Below are 15,743 nucleotides of genomic sequence, written 5' to 3'. Positions count from 1 at the left end.
AAAAGGATAGTAAATCCTATTCCGGTACAATTGAGAACCTGCAGATGATTAGCCGTGCGGTGACAGCGCACTTGGACCCTTTTCACTGGAAGGATGGATGGTAGCCATTGGCAACGGTGATCCACCAACATACAGCTTGCCATAGGAGGAATGTGCGTGCGTGAACAAGAAGGCAGAGGAAAGCAGAGATTCAGAAGACAAAGCATCTCCAAAACTCCAACACATTCTCATTTACTGCATAACAAGTAACTTTTAATTCATGCTCTCTTGTTCATTTGCAAGTCAATTGATAATCACCAATTAATATCCTGACTAAGAGTTGCAAGACAACCATAGCTTGCTTCAAGCCAACAATCTCCGTGGGATCGACCCTTACTCACGTAAGGTATTACTTGGACGGCCCAGTGCACTTGCTGGTCATGTGTGCGAAATTGTAAGAGAGTAACAATTTTGTGCACCAAGTTTTTGGCACCGTTGCCGGGGATTGTTCGAGTTTGAACAACTGACGGTCAATCTTGTTGCTTAGATTAGGAAATTTTTGTCTTTTGGGTCAGAGTCTTTTATTTTCTTCTCAAAAATTTTTCAAAAATAATAATTTCTCTATTAAATTTTGTGCCAAACTTTAAGTTTGGTGTTTTCTTGTTGATTCCCCTTTGGTTTTCGAAAATTTTAGTTTGGTTTTCTAAAAATTTTAAGTTTGGTGTTCTTGTGAGTCTTCAAAGTGTTCTTGAGTTTTCCTTGTGTCTTGATCTTAAAATTTATTTTATTTTAATTTATTTCATTTTTGAAATAAATAAATAAATAAATAAATAAATAAAAATAAATTTTTTTATTTTACATTATCTCCCTTTCTCCATCATGGATCTAAGTAGAAATGAACAGTCCAAGAGGACTCTGGGGTCATATGCTAACCCCTCTACTGCTTCATATGGGAGCAGTATCTGCATACCCTCCATTGGAGTCAGTAGCTTTGAGTTGAATCCTCAGCTCATTATCATGGTGCAGCAAAGTTGCCAGTATTCCGGTCTTCCACAGGAAGAACCTACAGAGTTTCTGGCACAGTTTTTACAGATTGCTGACACAGTACATGATAAGGAAGTAGATCAGGATGTCTACAGATTATTACTGTTCCCATTTGCTGTAAAAGACCAAGCCAAGAGGTGGTTAAATAACCAACCTAAGGCTAGCATAAGGACATGGAAACAGCTAACAGAAAAATTCCTGAATCAATACTTTCCTCCAAAAAGGATGACACAGCTAAGGCTGGATATCCAAGGCTTTAAACAAGGAGATAATGAATCACTTTCTGATGTCTGGGAGAGATACAGAGAGATGCTACGAAAATGCCCCCTCTGAAATGTTTTCAGAGTGGGTTCAGTTAGACATCTTCTATTATGGGCTTACAGAAAGAGCTCAGATCTCTTTAGATTGCTCAGCTGGTGGATCCATCCACATGAGAAAGACAATTGAAGAGGCTCAAGAGCTCATTGATACAGTTGCTAGAAATCAGCATCTGTACCTAAGCAGTGACCCTTCCATGAAAGAAGAGGCTAAAACAGTAACTGCTGAACTCAGTCCTGCAGAGCAAGCTGCTGAATTCAATCAGCAATTGGATTTTCTAACAAAGCAGTTAGCTGAATTCAAGGATAAACTACAAGAGACAAGGATGGCAAATATAAACATGGAAGTGCAATTAAAGCAAACAAAGCAGCAGTTGTCAAAACAAATAACAGAAGAATGCCAAGCAGTTCAATTAAGAAGTGGGAAAGCACTAAATACCCCACTTCAAAGCAGCAGGAAACCAAGAAATGAGCAAACCACCCAAAATTCATCTGAGGACAGTAAGAGCCCAGGGAAAAATAATTCTGGCGCTAAAACGCCAGAAGCTGGGTGGAAGGCTGGCGCTGAATGCCCAGACCATGCTTAGAACTGGCGTTCAACGCCAGAAACAAGCAAGGATCTGGCGTTGAATGTCCAAAAGAAGCATAGTTCTGGCGTTCAGACGCCAGGAACAGAGGAGGAGCTGGCGTCTAACGCCACTCCAGCTTCTAACTCTGGCACTCAATTGCTAGTGAGGGATCAGACACACACAAGTGCTGATAACAACCCATCTAAAAAGGCTTCTTCAACCACTTCTGTAGGAAATAAACTTACAGCAACTAAGGTTGAAGAATATAAAGCCAAAATACCTTATCCTCAAAAACTCCGCCAAGAGGAACAGGATAAGCAATTTGCTCGCTTTGCAGATTATCTCAGGACTCTTGAAATAAAGATTCCATTTGCAGAGGCACTTGAGCAAATACCTTCTTATGCCAAGTTCATGAAAGAGATCTTGAGTCATAAGAAGGATTGGAGAGATACTGAAAGAGTTCTCCTCACTGAAGAATGCAGTGCAGTCATTCTGAAAAGCTTTCCGGAAAAGCTTAAAGATCCTGGGAGTTTTCTGATACCATGCACATTAGAAGGGAATTGCACTAAGACAGCTTTATGCGATCTTGGGGCAAGCATCAATCTAATACCTGCTTCCAACATCAGAAAGCTTGGGTTAACTGAAGAAGTTAAACCAACCCGGATATGTCTCCAACTTGCTGATGGCTCCATTAAATACCCATCAGGCGTGATTGAAGACATGATTGTCAGAGTTGGGCCATTCGCCTTTCCCACTGACTTTATAGTGCTGGAAATGGAGGAGCACAAGAGTACTACTCTCATTCTAGGAAGACCTTTCCTAGCACCCACAGGAAGAGGAAGCACTTATTCAAGTGCTAAGGACACACAAGACAGCTCTTGGGTGGTCCATAGGTGACCTTAAGGGCATAAGCCCAGCTAGATACATGCACAAAATCTTATTGGAGGATAATGCTAAACCAGTGGTTCAACCATAGAGGAGGCTAAATCCTACCATGAAGGAAGTGGTGCAGAAAGAGGTCACCAAATTACTGGAGGCTGGGATTATTTATCCTATTTCTGACAGCCCCTGGGTGAGCCCTGTCCAAGTTGTCCCTAAAAAGGGAGGCATGACAGTAGTTCATAATGAAAAGAATGAACTGGTTCCTACAAGAACAGTTACAGGGTGGCGCATGTTAGGGGTGTGCATGGCCCGGTCCGGCCCGAAGACCCGGCCCGGTCCCGAACACTTTAGGGGCTAATTTGATGTGATTTCATCGGGTCTAGGGTCGGGTATGGGTCTCAAAAGTAGACCCGGTCATTATTTCGGGTCGGGTCCGGGCCATAGCTCGGGTCACCCGAAATCGGCCCGGTGGCCCGGTCATCATACACAATTAATATTTTGTGTTATTAGTGATGGATGATGGCTATTATTATGTGAAATTTAAGTATTGTAAACCTTAATATTTTGTGTTATTAGTCATTATATATAAGACTACAAGTTAATGTTTTATGTTTAAAATGCATAAGACTTTAAACTAATGCATAATTTTGTGTTATTTGTATTGATTTAAATATTTGGTGTTATTAGGCAATATTAGTATTGATTATGGTTATACTTTAATTTTAGAGAAGAGTTACTTCTTATTATATTTTTCTAAGTGAATTTTACCATGTCAAATAATGGTTGGAGTCTTGGAAATTTAGATATTTTTACATTCTAACTTACAAGAAGGTATTAAGGTAATATAATGTTAACGGCCCGGTTTTCACCCGGTTTTTACCCGGTATAATCGTGGCCCGAAAGTGTATAGGTTTCATCGGGTCTAGGGTCGGGTTCGGGTCTAACAAATAGGCCCGGTATATATTTCGGGCCGGATCTGGGTCACATCAAACCCGGTTTCACCCGGCCCATGCACACCCCTAGCGCATGTGTATTGACTACAGAAGGCTCAATACAGCCACCAGAAAGGATCATTTTCCTTTACCATTCATAGACCAGATGCTAGAAAGACTGGCAGGTCATGATTATTACTACTTTTTGGATGGCTACTCAGGCTATAACCAGATTGCAGTAGATCCCCAGGATTAAGAGAAAACAGCATTCACATGTCCATCTGGAGATGTCTGCAGGCGTTTGAAATGCTGAAAGCTAAGCTGGTCACAGCACCAGTTATTTCTGCACCAGACTGGACATTACCATTTGAGCTAATGTGTGATGCCAGTGATCACGCCATTGGTGCAGTACTGGGACAGAGGCATAACAAGCTTCTGCATGTCATTTATTATGCTAGCCGCGTTTTAAATGATGCCCAGAAAAATTACACAACCACAGAAAAAGAATTACTTGCAGTGGTTTATGCCATTGACAAGTTTAGATCATACTTAGTAGGATCAAAGGTGATTGTGTATACTGACCATGCTGCTCTTAAATATCTACTCACAAAGCAGGATTCAAAACCCAGGCTCATAAGATGGGTGTTGCTTCTGCAAGAGTTTGATATAGAAATAAGAGACAGAAAAGGGACAGAGAACCAAGTAGCTGATCATCTGTCCCGGATAGAGCTAGTAGAAGGGACGTCCCTTCCCTCTCTTAAGATCTCTGAGACTTTTCCAGATGAGCATTTATTTGCCATTTTGGAAGCACCATGGTTTGCAGACATTACGAACTACAAAGCTGCAAGGTTCATACCCAAAAAGTACAACAGGCAACAAAAGAAAAAATTAATTACTGATGCAAAGTACTACTTGTGGGATGAACCCTATCTCTTTAAGAGATGTGCAGACGGAATAATCCGGAGATGTGTGCCTAGAGAAGAAGCACAGAGGATCCTATGGCATTGCCATGGATCACAATATGGAGGCCATTTCGGAGGTGAGCGAATAGCCACCAAGGTCCTCCAATGTGGCTTCTATTGGCCCACACTCTATAAAGATTCCCGAGAGTTTGTACGTCACTGTGACAGTTGCCAAAGAGCTGGTAATCTGCCTCTTGGTTACGCCATGCCTCAGCAAGGAATCTTGGATATTGAGTTGTTTGACGTATGGGGAATTGACTTTATGGGACCTTTCCCACCATCATACTCAAACACTTATATTCTGGTGGCAGTTGACTACGTATCAAAATGGGTAGAGGCCGTTGCCACACCCACCAATGATACTAAAACAGTGCTGAAGTTCCTCCAGAAATATATCTTCAGCAGGTTTGGGGTCCCTAGAGTACTAATCAGTGATGGGGGCACTCACTTCTGCAACAAACAGCTTTACTCTGCCATGGTTCGGTATGGAATTCGCCACAAGGTGGCAACTCCATATCATCCACAAACTAATGGGCAACCTAAAGTCTCTAACAGAGAGCTAAAAAGAATCCTAGAACGGACTGTAAATACCCGTAGAAAGGATTGGGCAAGAAGCTTGGATGATGCTCTGTGGGCATACAGAACAGCTTATCTTGAAGGCAATGTTGAGCAAGAATGCTCAAGGCTGAAGCTAGACTAAAAGATCAGCAAGGTCCAGCTAAAGACAATAAAGAAGCGCTTGCTGGGAGGCAACCCAGCCATGGGGCATCACTTCCTCTAAGAATTTTGCCCTATTCTTGGTTTTATTTGTTTATATAAAGTTCATTGATCCTAAGGTAAAGAGTCAATTGTATAAAGTTCACAGGGTTACAGAAGGATTCTGCACGCAAAACAGAGAAAAAGAGCTCACTGGCAAGAAAACGCCAGTAAAAGTTTGTTTTGGGAGTTCAACGCCCAACAGAAGCATCCACTGGGCGTTGAACGCCAGTAAGGATGGCCATCTGGGCGTTGAACGCCAGAAAGAAGCTCTTTCTGGGCGTTTAACACCAGATTTACAGCGTTCTGAGCGTTCAGAAAAATGCCCAGTAACAAAGGACTTCCTGGCGTTCAACGCCAGAAATAAGCAGCAGCTGGGCGTTTAACGCCCAGGAGAAGCAGCATTTGGGCGTTGAACGCCCAAAACATGCAGCGTTTGGGCGTTCAAACGCCAGGATGGTGGGGAGGAGGTAAATTCGTTTTTTTTTTTTTCATATTTTTCATCTTAATCCTAATTTTCATGTTCCAATTCATGATTTCTTGCATAAACATGTTAAGAACCCTGATTTCTAAAATTCCTAATTTCTAAAAACCCTTCTTTAAAAATATTAAATATATCTTAATCCATAAGCACAAATCCTTTTTTCAATCCAACTCAACTCTTTTTCAAAATTTTCAAAACAAATCTCTCTCTTTTCATTCAAAAATCTTTTCAACTAAGCAATATCTTTTTCAAATATCCATAATATCTTTTTCAAAATTCCAAATCTATCTTTTTCAAATATCTTTCATATCTTTTCAATTTTAAATCATATCTTTTCTTATCATATTTTTTTCTAAAAATCATATCTTCTATCTTATCTTTCTCCCTATTTTTCGAAAACCCACCCCCCGCTCCCTTTAAATATGGGTTCGGCCTCCCTCCCCTCCCATCCACCATTGCACCTAGCTCTCCTTTTCTCCCTCTCCTTTCTTTTCTTTTTGCTTGAGGACAAGCAAACCTCTAAGTTTGGTGTGCTTATCCGTGATCACTAAGATCATGGCTCCTAAAGGAAAATAACCCACTCCAAGAGGCAAGAAAGAGAGTGTTCCAAAACCACTTTGGAATCAAGGGAAGTTCTTAACTAAAGAACATTTAGACCATTATTACAAAATAATGGGTCTAAGATCAGTGATCCCGGAAGTCAGATTCGATCTGAAAGAAGACGAATATTCGGAGATACAGGAGCAAATTCGAATCAGGAACTGGGAGATCCTAGCCAATCCTGAAACGAAAGTGGGAAGGAATATGGTCCAGGAGTTCTATGCTAATATGTGGCACACAGACAAGCAAAGACTATCTGGATCTGCTATCTGTGACTATCGGACCTTGGTCAGAGGAAAGATTGTTCATACCCACCCTGACAGGATCAGGGAGATCTTAAAGCTACCTCAGCTGAAAGATGATCCAGACTCCTTCAATAGGAGAATGATGAGAACAGACAAGGGCCTGGATAAGATTCTAGAAGACATATGCATCCCTGGAGCCAGGTGCACCACCAGCACGAAGGGTGTTCCTAATCAACTCAAAAGAGAAGATCTCAAACCAGTCGCCAGAGGATAGCTGGACTTCATTGGGCATTCTCTGCTGCCTACTAGCAACCGTTCTGAAGTCACTATTAGAAGAGCAGTGATGATCCATTGCATCATGATGGGAAAAGAAGTGGAAGTTCATCAACTGATTTCAACTGAATTTTACAAAATTGCAAACAAAAATTCCAAAGATGCCAGGTTGGCTTATCCAAGCTTGATTTCTATGCTCTGCAAGGACGCTGGAGTAAGGATAGGAATAACTGAGTATATCTCAATTGAGCGACCACTCACCAAGGCATCAATGGGAAAACAACAAGCACAGAATGACCCCATCAAGAAGAAAACACAGGAATTTCTCCCAGAAATCCCTCAATCTGAATACTGGGAGTATCTTGAAACATCAGTTACCAAGATGCGAGAAGCTATGGAACAAATAATGAAAGAACAGAAGGAACAAAGTAGCATTCTTTGCTATTTGATTAAAGAACAGGAGGAGCAAGGGCGTGACTTAAGGGAATTGAAGCGCCAGAAATTATCTCTTGAAGGTCCAAGCACCCCACAGATTAGAGGAACATCCATTCCCCAGAACAAAGGTTGTTAAATTCCAATCTTAGCCTTAATTCTGTGATAACTGTTCTTATTCTAGTTTTACCTTAGGAGTCATATAGTAGTAAATAGTATCTATATTTTTTGATTTTATCTCCAATTAAGCTATAATTTAATTTTCTCATCATCACCAAACATGAATAAAATAGAAGAATTTCTTTAGAATAAGAGGCAATAATTTTCGAGTTTTTAATAAAAAAATTCTAATTATTTACATGTGGTGGCAATGCTTTCTGTCTTCTGAATGAATGCTTGAACAGTGCATATATCTTTTGAATTTGATGTTTAAGACTGTTAAATATGTTGGCTCTTGAAAGAATGATGAACAAGGAGACATGTTATTTGATAATCTAAAAAATCATAAAAATGATTCTTGAAGCAAGAAAAAGCAGCAAAGAACAAAGCTTGCAGAAAAAAAAAAAGAAAAAAAAGTAGCGGAAAAAAAAAAAACAGAAAGAAAAAGAAAAGCAAGCAGAAAAAGCCAAAAGCTCTTAAAACCAAGAGGCAAGAGCAAAAAGCCAATAACCCTTAAAACCAAAAGACTAGGGCAAATAAAAAGGATCCCAAGGCTTTGAGCATCAGTGGATAGGAGTTCCTAAAGGAATAAAACCCTGGCCTAAGCAGCTAAACCAAGCTGTCCCTAACCACGTGCTTGTGGCGTGTAGGTGTCAAGTGAAAACTTGAGACTGAGCGGTTAAAGTCAAGAATTTCTGGAGCAACAGATCTTTAAATGGCGCGCTTCTAATTGCATTGAAAAGTAGACATCTAGGGCTTTTCAGCAATATATAATAGTTCATACTTTGCTCAAGGATAGATGACGTAAACTGGCGTTCAACGCCAGCTCCATGCTGCTGTCTGGCGTCCAGCGCCAGAAACAAGTTACAAGTTGGAGTTCAACGCCAAAAATGGATCCAAAGCTGGCGTTGAACATCCAAAACAGCCTTATGCACGTGAGAAGCTTTAGTCTCAGCCCCAGCACACACCAAGTGGACCCCATAAGTGGATTTCTGCACTATCTATCATAGTTTACTCATTTTCTGTAAACCTAGGTTACTAGTAGAGTATTTAAACAAATTTTAGAAACTTATTGTGTATCTCATGACATTTTAGATCTGAACTTTGTAATCTCTGTCGGCATGAGTCTCTAAACTCCATTGTTGGGGGTGAGGAGCTCTGCTGTGTCTCAATGAATTAATGAAAGTATTCCTGTTTTCCATTCAAACATGCGTGTTCCTATCTAAGATATCCATTCGCGCCTAATTATGGAGAAGGTGATGATCCGTGACACTCATAACCTTCCTTAACCCATGAACGTGTGTCTGACAATCACCTCCGTTCTACATCAGATTGAATGAATATCTCTTAGATTCCTTAATCAGAATCTCCGTGGTATAAGCTAGATTGATGGCAGCATTCATGAGAATTCGGAAAGTCTAAACCTTGTCTATGGTATTCCGAGTAGGATTCTGGGATTGAATGGCTGTGACGAACTTCAAACTCACGAGTGCTGGGCGTGGTGACAGACGCAAAAGGATAGTAAATCCTATTCCGGTACAATTGAGAACCTGCAGATGATTAGTCGTGCGGTGACAGCGCACTTGGACCCTTTTCACTGGAAGGATGGATGGTAGCCATTAACAACGGTGATCCACCAACATACAGCTTGCCATAGGAGGAATGTGCGTGCGTGAACAAGAAGGCAGAGGAAAGCAGAGATTCAGAAGACAAAGCATCTCCAAAACTCCAACACATTCTCATTTACTGCATAACAAGTAACTTTTAATTCATGCTCTCTTGTTCATTTGCAAGTCAATTGATAATCACCAATTAATATCCTGACTAAGAGTTGCAAGACAACCATAGCTTGCTTCAAGCCAACAATCTCCGTGGGATCGACCCTTACTCACGTAAGGTATTACTTGGACGACCCAGTGCACTTGCTGGTCATGTGTGCGAAATTGTAAGAGAGTAACAATTTTGTGCACCACCGAGCTTCCTTGGTCCACCAATGTGTAATGGAGGTTAGCGTAGGCCAATATGATAGTGATGACCATGGGATCGTCATGTCCCGAGATGATGCCAGCCGCGTCTTCTTTAGTAAAAGTGATAGCAAGGAGGTCGGGTGCTCTTTCTCCACCCTCGACTTGATATACTTCTTTAAGGTGTCTTTTGCGAGATGATTTGGAGATTCCTCCTCCCGCAAATCCTCCATGTATCATGTGGACATGTCTCTCCGGGGTACGAGGTGGTCGTTCAGTTCGTCCGACCTCTTCGTCCCTTCTTCTTTTTCTGGGCTCATCTGTCTTGTTAGCTAAGTACCGATCTAGTCTCCCCTCTCTCACCAATTTTTCTATAAAATTCTTCAAGTCGAAGCACTCGTTGGTAGGATGTCCATAGATTCGATAGTATTCACAATATTCTGTCCGATTTTCGCCTCCTTTTTTGCTTTTAATTGGTCGAGGAGGTGGAATCTTCTCAGTGTGGCATACTTCTCGGTAAACTTCCACAAGAGACACCCGAAGAGGGCTGTAATTATGGTATTTCTTAATCTTCTCTCCATGCTGATCTTCTTTTTTCTTGGACTCTTTATCTTTATCTCGGAAGGAGTAGAAGATTCAGACTTTGAGGTCTCTTCTAGTCGAGAGTTTTCCTCCATGTTGATGTACTTCTCTGCTCGTTCTTGTACTTCACTCAAAGATGTGGGATGTTTCTTTGATATGGAGTGACTAAAAGGTCCCTCTTGTAGGCCATTGATAAGACCCATAATTGCTGCCTCTGTTGGCAGACTTTGTATGTCGAGACATGCTTTGTTGAATCTTTCCATATAGTTGCGAAGACTTTTCCGATCTCCTTGTTTGATCCCTAATAAACTCGGTGCGTGCTTGGTTTTGTTCTTCTGGATGGAGAATCTGGTGAGAAACTTTCCAGCTAAGTCGTCAAAGCTTGTGATGGACCTTTTAGGGGCAGATTGTTGAACCATTTAATTGCTATTTTTGTTAAGGTAGTCGGGAAGGCTTTGCACCGAATTGCATCTAAGGCATCGGTGAGATACATTCTGCTTCTAAAATTACTGAGATGATGGCTTGGATCTGACGTGCCATCATACGGGGTCATGTTGGGAGCTTTGAAGTCCTTTGGGACTTTGGCTTTCATGATCTCTTTGGTGAATGGATCATGATCTTTGCGGGGGTTATCTTCATGACTGGATCGAGTAGTCTTGGTTTTTAGATTGGTTTCAAGCTTTAAGAGCTTATCTTCTAACTCTTTACGTCGCCTGGTTTCCCTTCGAACATCCTTCTCAGCTTCTCGTTGATACTCAGCCTCTTTTTCGAGTTGTTTGAGACAATCTTGTTGAGCTCGAAGTGCCTCCATGATTTCTGTATTCGGTGGACTCTCATCTTTGTTTGGTTGGGGAGTATCCTTTGGTGTAGTGTCCGCGTTCTTGTATGGCGTCCTGTCTTCTAGATCAGAGTCGTGGTCATTGTCAAGATTATCCGCCATAATGGTGGGATGACTTCTAGGTCCCCGACAACGGCGCCAATGTTCCGAGGGTTACCTGAAACTGGAGGTCGATCTCGGACGAGATCTTCTCTACTGGTCGGAGCTATTGTGTCCGACTTGTTGGACTTGGTCGTGGTGCTGATCCTTCGTCACCAGAGGGTGGTGGTACCTGCAAGGGACTCCGATGCTTAAGTTAGCAAGGGTATTAAACAGGTTTTTTGTAGAATCAGAGTATGAGTTATACCTGGGTGCTCCAGTGTATTTATAATGGTGGGGAGTGACCTTTCTGGAGATAAGATAGTTATCTTATCTTATCTTTTGAGTGAAGTCATCTTATCTTCAAGGGAACCGCCTTTATCTCTCTAGGCTTGAGCTGCCTTTGGATTTGGGTCGTGTTCCTTTGTTTGGGCCCTTTTTGGGCTTTCCTGGTGATTTGGCCGAGCTCTTTGAGAAGAAGTCGGATAGTCCTGACCTGAAGAGGTCGGTCGACTTGTCTTTAATTAGCCTGGGTCGTACAGCTCGACCCAGGGTATGAACAGATTCCAAACAACTTCTTTGGGTATAAAACCCTTAGTTTGTTTGGACGATCTTCTTAGCCTTGTTTATCTTTTTGAATAGTATCTCTTTTCAGGAGTTTTGTACCCCTTTTAGCTGGGCTTTTTGACCTTTGGACTTTTACTTATTCTCTTTTTTCAATGTCGTATTTGTCTCCTTGGGTCGCCTCCTTTTGGTGTCGATCTGTATGCCTTTGCTATCCGGGCTTTTTAGTCGTATTCCAACAACTTTTTAGGTAGTGTCCCGATGGAGAACCTTTTCTTTATAGTTGTTTAGATGACTTTTTAGCTCCGTTTTGAGGTCGTGTTCTTGGTTTAGGTAAAATCCTTTTTCAGGGCTTGTACCTTTTTAGTTGAGCATTTCGGGCCTTGGTTTATTAATCTTTCTTTGGCCTTTGCGAGATGTTTTTGTCCCTTTTTCAGTGATCCTTTTATTAGTCCGACTTCTCTGTCGGGTCTTATTAAGTTATTTTTAGTAATCCCATTTTTAGTTAGACCTCGTCAGGTCACTTTTCTGGGTTACTTTTTATAACTTCTTGCATTATCCTGCTTCTATCGCTTCACCTTGCCGACCTCTTTTAATCGGGGGATGAATTTTGTGTTTTATGAGCTTAGATTAATGCGTCTTGGTAGGAAACTTTTTAGGGAATTGACAACTTTCATTTAAACAATAATGAGGTAAAAACATAAATAAAAGTGTGTACATGAGAGTGCTTACCCTTCTAGGTCGGGCAGTTTTTTAGATCTCGGCCTGGCGCCTCATTAAAAAAACCTTTCTAGGAAAAAGAGTATGCCTTGTCCTAAGATCTTTACTATTTTCTAGCTATAGTACCTTCTTAGGTTACAGGCATGCCATGACCTTGGTAGCTCTCGCCCTTCGAGGTCGGACACCTTATAGTAGCCTTTTCTTAGTACTTCTGTAACTCGGTATGGCCCTTTCCAGTTAGCTGCTAGCTTCCCTTCTCTTGACCGACCTGCTCCGATATCATTTCGGATTAAGATGAGATCGTTGGTGGCGAAGCTTCGCTGGATTAACTTTCGATTATACCTCAGAGCCATTCGACGCTTTAGGGCTTCCTCTCTGATTCGAACTCTTTCTCGGACTTCTGGAAGTAGGTCGAGCTTCCCTTTGAGCTTGGGGGTTGGTGTCTTCGTTGTAGAGGATCACTCTAGAGGATCCTTCTTCTATTTCTACGGGAATCATTGCCTCCATTCCATAAACAAGTCAGAATGGTGATTTTTCGGTGGTTGAGTGTGGTGTTGTCCGGTATGCCCATAGAACTTGTGGGAGTTCTTCGACCCAAGCTCCCTTGGCATCCTCTAGTCTCTGTTTTAACCTGGCCAGTATGACTTTGTTGGCGGCTTCCGCCTATCCATTGGCTTGTGCGTGCTCTACAGAGGTGAGCTGGTGCTTGATTTTCAAATCGGCTACCAGGTTTCTGAAGCCCGTGTCAATGAACTGAGTGCCATTGTCAGTGGTAATGGAGTATGGGACCCCAAACCTTGTGACAATATTTCTGTACAAGAACTTCCGACTTCTTTGGGCGGTGGCAGTGACTAAAGGTTCAGCCTCGATCCATTTTGTGAAATAGTCTATTCCTACAATGAGGAACTTGACTTGGCCTGATCCCTGAGGGAAAGGTCCGAGGAGGTCGAGCCCCGACTTTGCGAATGGCCAGGGTGAAGTGACTGACGTTAGGATTTTTGCCAGTAAAGAATGTCATAAAAACAGTCGCGTTGTAGATATAGTCTCTAAACCGACAAAAATCTCTTCGTACAAACGTTTTGGTTGTCACAAGTAACAAACCCCTTTTAAAATTGATAACCGAGTATTTAACCTCGGGTCGTCTTCTCAAGGAATTGCAGGGAGGTATGTTCTTATTATTGGTTATGGAGATTGTAAATTTGGGGGGTTTGAGAAATTTGGAGTTTGGGCAATGTGCACAGGTATATTTAAATGACAAGTAAAATAAATTAACAATAATAAAATCTCTTGGCAAGGTATGGAGAACTGGAGGTCCTATCCTAGTTATCCTTATCAATTGTGATGAGAATTGGATTCTTCTCCCATCTTATTAACCTCTAACTATGAAGGTAAGTTAAGTGGACAAATTAATTCCAATTTTTAATCAACAATGAGTTTGATAACTCAAGAGTTACCGAGGTCTCAACCAAAGCCAAAAGAGAAAAATCCAAATTATTTATATAATAAAAAGGAGCAATCATAAGTCTGAAATACCTCAAAAATATATTAAATAGAAAATCAATCTAAACATAGAGAGTCATAAATAAAATTGAGAAAAGAAATAAAAGAACATTGAACCTGGGATTGAGAGTCACTCTAAAACTAAGAGAAATCCTAAATCCTAATCCTAAGAGAGAGGAGAGAACCTCTCTCTCTAAAAACTACATCTACTCCTAAAATTATGAATTATAAGAGCCTGTTTATGAATGGATGCAATCCCCTACTTTATAGCCTCTAATCTGTGTTTTCTGGGCCGCGAACTGGGTCGAAAACAGCCCGGAAATCGCTGGAGAAGAATTCAGATTCGCTGATTTTCGTCACTTGCGATGCGGCCGCATGGAGCACGCGGTCGCGCACCTAGCGTCAGAGCAATATATATCAAATCGAAGCCCTGGACGTTAGCTTTCCAACGCAACTGAAACTGCGTCGTTTGGACCTCTGTAGCTAAAGTTATAGCCGTTTGAGTGCGAAGAGGTCAGGCTGGACAGCTTAGCAATTTCTTCAACTTCTTGTATTCCTTCCACTTTTGCATGCTTCTTTTCCATCCTCCAAGCCATTGCTGCCCTGTAATCTCTGAAATCACTCAACACACATATCAAGGCATCTAATGGTAATAAGAGAGGATTAATATTAGCAATTATAAGTCCAAAGAAGCATGTTTTCAATCAAAGCACATAATTAGGAAGGTAAATGTAAAACCATGCAAATAGTATGAATAAGTGGGTAAAGAGTAGATAAAAACCACTCAATTGAGCACAAGATAAACCATGAAATAGTGGTTTATCAACCTCCCCACACTTAAACAAAAGCATGTCCTCATGTTAAGCTTAAGAGAAACTATAAAGATGAAGAGGAATGATAGAATGTATGAAATGCAACCTATCTATATGAATGCAACTACATGCAAAAAATGTTTCTACCTACTTGGTTAAAAGTAAATAAGCTCTTTAAGACAAACATAAACCAGATTTCACTAATTCAAATCATACAATAAAAAGCAAGTAAACTTGTAAGAAGATAGCTCATGAAAGCAGGGAACATAGAATCAAGCATTAAACCCTCACTGGTAGTGTGTATCACTCTAATCTCTCAAGTGTATAGGGTTATTCACTCTACTCTTCTCTAGTCATGCTTTCTAAACCTTGTTCTTCATCTAACCAATCAACAATATTTAATATACCAATGAAAATGTCATGAGGTCTTTTTCAAGGTTGTAATGGGGCTAAGGTAAGGGTAAAGGTATATATATGGCTAAGTGAGCTTTATAAATTGAATCTTTAATTAACCTAAGCTCTCACCTAATATACATATACTCTATATACTTTTAAATTCATGCCTAGCTACCCATAATTCCCACTTTTGTATAATTCCCATACTCATGTACCAAATTTTCTTTAATTTTTATCACATGTGCATTGATCTTTTATTAAACTTAATATTTGGGGTAATTTTGTCCCCTTATTTACTTATTTATTGAGTATTTTTGGATTTTTCTCTTTTTTCTCCTTTTTTTTTATATAGAGAAACAAACATAACTTATCAATGCACATGGATTTTCTATTATTTTTCTATTTTGGTTTTTCATGAGTAGGTTCCCAAATTCCTGATATTCAAATAAATTAGAAACATTATACTTTTCCTTTATTAACCCATGTTCCCACAGTTTCCCCACACTTAATTAACACACTATCTTAAGCTAACCAAAGATTCAATTGGGATAATTAATTTGTTTTCCGCTTAAGGCTAGTGATGTGGTAAGATATAGAACAAATGGGGATTTCAAGGCTCAAAGTGGCTGACAAGGGTGATTTAAAGGGTAGGCTT

Source organism: Arachis ipaensis, chromosome B10 (genome assembly GCF_000816755.2).
Source record: "Arachis ipaensis cultivar K30076 chromosome B10, Araip1.1, whole genome shotgun sequence".
Classification (NCBI taxonomy): domain Eukaryota; kingdom Viridiplantae; phylum Streptophyta; class Magnoliopsida; order Fabales; family Fabaceae; genus Arachis; species Arachis ipaensis.
The sequence above is the reverse complement of the archived record's forward strand: the minus strand, read 5'-3'. Positions refer to the sequence as shown.